We start from the raw sequence: 6318 nt of genomic DNA, 5'->3' as shown, positions 1-6318 counted from the left end.
TTCTCCGCCCATCCTTGTAACCTGTCAAGGTCCGACTGTAGCCTGTTGCTCCCTTCTATTGTGCCCACATCCCCCCACATCTTGGTATCATCAGCAAATTTGAACAGGGTGCTTTGCACCCCCTCATCCAAATCACTGATGAAGATGTTGAACAGGGCGGGCCCGAGGACCGAGCCCTGCGGGACCCCACTGCCCATGTCCTTCCAGGCCGAGAAGGACCCATTCACTACCACCCTCTGGGTGCGGCTCTCTAGCCAGTTGGCGACCCATTGGACTTTGTGGGTGTCTACGCCACAGTCCCCCAGTTTCCTAATGAGAACGGGGTGAGAGACAGTGTCGAAAGCCTTCCGGAAGTCCAGGAAGACTATATCCACTGCTACCCCTGCATCCAATGATTTAGTGACCTGATCGTAGAAGGCCACCAGGTTGGTCTGACATGACCTGCCGCTGATGAACCCGTGCTGATTGCCCCTGAGCATGCATTTTCCTGCTGGCCCCTCCTGGATGTGTGCCAGAATAATTTTCGTGAACAGCTTGCCCAGGATCGAGGTAAGACTGACTGGCCTATAGTTTCCCGGGTCCTCCTTCCTCCCCTTTTTGAAGATGGGAACCACGTTGGCCCTCTTCCAGTCCTCCGGCACCTCTCCAGAGCACCACGAGTGCTCATAAAGCTGCGCCCGGGGACTCGCAATGACCCCGGCCAGTTCCTTTAGAACTCTAGGGTGGAGATCATCCGGACCCGCTGACTTAAAAACGTCCAGCCCCTCCAGCAGTTCCCTAACTAGATCCTCACTTACTCTGGGCTCAGGTGTGCCTCCCTCGGGGCCCGATGGGGGCCTGGCAGGGAGGTGGCAGTTCTGGTCCTTACTGAGGAAGACAGAGGCAAAGAAATCATTAAATATGTTGGCTTTGTCGTCTGGTGTGACAACCAGATTCCCCGTCGCGTCCTGCAAGGGCCCCACATTACCCGGGGCCTTCTTTTTACTCCCTATGTATTTAAAAAAGGACTTCTTGTTGTCCTTAATCCAGGAAGCTAGTCCCAGTTCCATCTCTGCCTTGGCCTTCCTAACTACCCCCCTACACCCCCAAGCAACTGCCAAATAGTCCTCCTTGGTGATGACCCCTCCTTTCCATTGGGAGTAAGCCTCCTTTTTAGCAAGGAGACATTCCCGGATGTTTTTGGTGAGCCATTGAGGCTTGTATCAGATTTGTTTCTAGAGTACAGTCAACTTAAAAAAAAATATATTTTGGCCTTCATATTGATTCCTTAGCTTTTGTCTTTGTGCGATTATTTTACAGGAGCTCAATGGGTGCCGCTTGCTACAGAGATCCAGCAATTTGAAGCCTATTTATTGTTTGCTTGTGAGCCAATAGACCTGTCTACTATGTGGATGAGAGGAACACTAGAAGAGCAGAAAAGGCATCTTGCTCTGGATACAGAGGCATGAGTTTTAATATGACTGCACATTTGCACTGAAGGTCATACCCTGTCAACTGAGAAATAAATGGGGTAGCGAGTAAAAGTAGCTGAACATGATGCTCCCATCACTGCCTTGTAGCTTGTGGTCCAGTTGACAATCTAAACCTGAGATGACTGTTGAGTAGTTTGATAATTTTGATTTCTCTGCTCTGTACATGCTATAACAGGGAATGGTATTGTCATAAGTACTCTGTGATTAATTGACCTAAATCTGTCCCTTTATTTTCTTGGCTCTTATTTCACACGCCCAAAGATGAAAACTCTGGGGAGTGTTGACACTTTTCTTTGTGGATATTTCTGAAATGTTTTGCCATGTTGTTGTTGTTGTTGTTTTTTTTGGCAAATTCAACCTGAATTGACAGATTTACAGCCACTACGAAGCTATAGATTTTGGCAAATAAATGACTTGTTAAAAATTGTTCTATCCAGCTCTATTTGCCATTACTAGAAAAAAGTTTAGTCATGTGATTAAGACATATGCAATGGGATCTTAACTCTTCCACAGATTTCCAGGGTGGCCTTGGAGCTATCCTTTAATCTTTGTTCCTGTATCTGTAAAATGGGTATAAGATTTTCATTGCCCTATCTATGTCAATGGAAAATTATTTAGTGAAGGGACAGTTTCTTGTTTTTGTACAGGGTCTATAATGACAGGCCTCTAATTTCACTAGGTGCTACCATAATACAAATAAAAATAGAAATACATTTTCATATGCTTCTCCCTAATACCCTAGTATTTCATTAGATCCCCTGGCATTAGAATCATGGCCTTTGAAAGGACCTCGAGAGTCATCTATTCCCCAGGACAGGCACAGGATGCACTATTCCAGGGAGTACTGTCTGAGAGTAACGACCATTTTATACTCCATGTGTTCTTTTTACCTTTGAGCTTTATCCTGCCGTAAGTACTATAGACTGTAAAAAAAAAACAACAAAAACCAAAAAAAAACCAAAAAAAAAAACCAACTGTACTTTAATCTTGAATGTTTCCAGCTTCCTTTTTTATATCTTGTGGCTTTTGGTTCTTGGGTAGTTTCCAAAACACATCCTCATAAATTACAATTCAATTTGTCTAGGAAGGGCAGTTTTCAAGTGTCTGCTAATGACGTTGTACACTGTAATGCCTGTGATACAAACAAAGAATGTCAAATACTGCTTTAATGACACAACCTGGAAAGTGTTTTTTTGCAATAACTTTGATGAATTCAATCTTGAAATGTGAGTACAACATTCTGTCTTGAGGGAGCTTCCCAGTGGAAAGGAAACAGACACTTGTAAAGAGCATATCATTTACAGAAGGATTGTAATCAATCATGTAGCAACTTTATGGTGCGCTGGAGGGGAAAACATTCAGTATCCATAGCATGTAAAAAGGGTCTTGGTAAATGCACTTAAACTTAAATTGCTGTGAAAATCCTTGGATGCCTAAAATGATGCTTGTCTGTGGAGGACACTGCTCCAACTATGTGGGCTGTCTGCCTGCCTATATCACCACTGTTACTGCAGTGTCTGAGAGGCTCATGAATATTTATGAATGTACCCCTCTCTCTCTAGAAGGCAGGGAAGTCTTATCTTTAGTTGTGGAACTGAAGCATAAAAGGCTTGATTAATCAAGTCTGCTGGAACGTGCTAATTACTGTGTTCCAGCAGCCTCCATGTCACATGTATTTAGCTTCCCCACCTTTCAAAGTGGTGGCCCAGCTGCTTTAACTAAAGCTTGTTGAACGAACTATAGTTAAATTGCCCCCAATACCATTTTGAAGCATGGGGTGCAGAATACATGTTGAAGTGTTGCCCACCCCTCCACTCTGGAGCATATGTATAGATGCCCAAAGAGAGTAAAAACCCAGATCTGGAGGCCCAGAACTTTAATCACAAGGCCATTCTTTCTCCTTCAAGGCTACAAATGAAGTGCTCTGAAAATTGTAACAGATGGTGAGAGAGCTTGAGGTAAGTGTCATGTGAGTTTAGCTTGATCCAAGTATCCAGACATGCCTATTTAAGAAGAAAGCAATTACTAAGCTACATATTTTTTTTTTTCTTTCTTGCAGCTCTAAGTTGGAAGAACAAAGGGCAGGCAAAAATTTAGTCTTTGCACAGACAAAAGACATTAAATTAACCAAACCTTATTGTGCTGAAGATTTTGATGAACAAACATGGTAGTTTGATTTTTAATTGATTCCAGCTGTCATTCCCCATTTCTAGTCTTGCTAGGCTTGGAAAACTGCTCTTTTCTTTGGGTGCACTTCTCTTTTTTCTGTTACTAGCTGCCAGAATTACTATTGTTGTGCACTGGGAAGGCTTGCAAAAATTGGAGTGTTCTGAACCATGGGAGAAATAATTAGCTGGTAAGCCAGGTTGATGTGACACATACTTCCACTCATAGCTCTCTTTCATGACCTGCAAGGAACTAGGAGTTGGATGTGAACAGAGAAATTTTCCTGTCCAGCCATGTTGCTGCCAGATCAGAAAATACATACAACTCTGCATAAGCTGCTTGATAACAGATTGTACTGTGATGTCTTTCCATACCTCCTGTTGAGGTGATCTCTTCACAGTATGTAAGTGGGACCAGTTTCTGTCTCACACGCCTACTGAAGCCAGAGATTTCTGGGCCCTTTTAATTGTTTTTTTTTTTTTTTTTCTTTCAGTAGCAAAAGCCAAGGGGATGTAGACTTTTATTTTCTTTCTGTATAATTTGGTAAGAGTTGAAAGAACCTTGTCCACTGGTTATTTATCATCATTATAACAAATTATTTGAGCTCCAAACAAGGTGGAAGAGTGGGGTGGATTAGCTAAGCAGCTTTCTATTCCATTGCAAACTCTTAATGAAATTTCGGTGTAATTTCATAGTTTGCCTTTATCTCTCGCTGGTGCTTTTCAATTCTGGGAAAAAATAAAATATTGGCAAGATTTTCTATTTCCTGAGGTGTATTAATTGGAAGAACATTCTTCACTAATTGCCAGAAGGTAAAACAGGTCTTCCTTTAGAAAATAATTATTTCCTTTGTTCATGCTGCAGATGTAACTTTGTGATTTGTAGGATATCTTGACAGCCCTATCTAGATGCATTTGCATTAAATCAATAATTTTCCATTTTGCTTATTAAAACCAAGCCCCACATAACTGGGAATTGTTATGAGAATTAATTAATGTCCCTTTATTGAGTTTTCCTGTTTTGTAATTAAGGAGTATTTGTACTGTGGACTCTGAGACTATGGTAACAATAATTCTTAGAAAACTCTTATGGGCCTTGATTTTTTTTTTTTTCAGCTGAGACACAGGACAGACTTGATTTAGAGTCCATGGAGGAACTGATCTTCTGCATAAGAAAGCAGAAGCAAGACCAATGTAGGATGAGAAGTTGAAATTGCCCAAGTAGAGGCCATAACAAATAAAGATGTGATATGATGCTAAATGTTAATCCTTTCACTCTTTTGCTCTGTAACTTAGATGTAGAGCAGGAATGAACCAGTTGTTGTTGTTGTTGTTCTGTGAAACTGTTGTAAAAATCACAATCCCAAATTTTACCTGATGTCATGTCTGTCTACTCGTCCTCTGGCATGTTTGGGAATGCCTACTCATGCTCAGTGTCATTTTCTCTGCAAAATGAGGCATTGTTGAACATGTGTCTGTTCTGAAACTCAGTGCAGTAAAACCTTGTTAATTTGAAAGGGGGGATAAAAAAATACCAGCTTCAAGATAAATGGGTTTGGAATAAATGTAGGGATAGTAATTTGAATTACTATGGGCACATACTATGAGTACATACAGACTTCGTTTACCCATGTGCCAATCTTACAAACTGATAAGACAAAGTGAGGGGTTATCCCAATGATTAATTAATAGGGCTGTTCAAAGCTTTGGTCACTGATTCGATTTGACCAGATTCAGTGGTCAAATCTCTAAATCCGAATTGAATTGGGAGACCCTTTAATCTCTTCGAATCGAATCGGAACCCTCTGAATTGATTCAGAGAGATTTGGAGAGATTATGATTCAGCCATAGACACAGCTTTAACTGTTTTTTTTTCTACGTACCTCAAGATACCCGGCAGCTCGTGAATGCTGAGATGGTGGGGTGGATGGAGTGTCCTATGGGAGCATGGGGGGCGGGGTCCCCAGTGCTCTCAATGGTGGACCTGGAAGTGGGCCAGAATCCCGCCTCCCGGCTCAGTGACTGGTGCCTCCTGGGTCTGGGGCAGCACCCAGTATCCCCTTGTGCCTCACCATCTCAGCATTCACAAGCCATGCCTGGTACCTTGAGGTATGTAGAAAAAACATTTAAAGCTGTGTCTATAGCTGAATCACTGATTCTCCGAATCAGCATTGAATCTTCAGATTTAGATTCGGCTGAATTGAACTGGGACAGTGATCTGAATCAATTAATCAAATCATTGTTCCCCAAACTGGGCTGGATCCCAATTGAACATGACCTGCTTTTCACACCCCTACCAAATAAGCATATTTCGTGGGATGTAGCACAAGGGAGTTCCTAATGTAGACTAGCAACAATGATCTAGAGGCCTTTTTTTTTTTCTGCTTATATCAATCTAAGTCCTGTCATCTTCCCACTGCCCCATCCTACCCAACTCCTAGCACACTCAGCATCCCTAATCATGTGAAACCACCCTGTTCCCGCTAAATCCCAATTTTGCCCTACATCATGCATGTACTGGGGGCTGCTGCCTCTACCTTCTGCCCTTGCAGACTCCCATGCACCCTGGCATTTGCTATCCTCAGCCCTGGCTACCCTGCATGCTCCCACTCCCTGGGGCACTCCTGGGGCAACCCCTGATCATGCCAAACTGAAGTTTTTCCAGGCTATGGACCACTGTG

At 42.6% G+C, this 6318-nt stretch overlaps 2 long non-coding RNA genes across 2 annotated transcripts in view; both read left to right on the top strand.

Annotated features, from left to right (window-relative positions):
- The window catches only part of LOC102377263, a 10048-nt gene extending 7561 nt beyond the window's left edge, over positions 1-2487 (top strand). The window contains exon 4 of the long non-coding RNA XR_323807.1: positions 1300-2487. This is a non-coding gene — a long non-coding RNA (uncharacterized LOC102377263). The remainder of the gene's footprint in view (positions 1-1299) is intronic.
- A 607-nt stretch (positions 2488-3094) lies between these two features.
- LOC102377097 lies at positions 3095-4997 on the top strand. The gene is made up of 3 exons (XR_323806.1): positions 3095-3430; positions 3532-3639; positions 4754-4997. It is a non-coding gene; the product is annotated as an uncharacterized LOC102377097 (long non-coding RNA).
- The last annotated feature ends 1321 nt before the right edge of the window (positions 4998-6318 follow it).

The sequence above is a fragment of the Alligator sinensis genome, unplaced genomic scaffold (genome assembly GCF_000455745.1).
Source record: "Alligator sinensis unplaced genomic scaffold, ASM45574v1 scaffold975_1, whole genome shotgun sequence".
Lineage (NCBI taxonomy): Eukaryota > Metazoa > Chordata > Crocodylia > Alligatoridae > Alligator > Alligator sinensis.
Note: the sequence above shows the minus strand (reverse complement) of the source record. Positions and strands in the feature narration are given on the sequence as shown.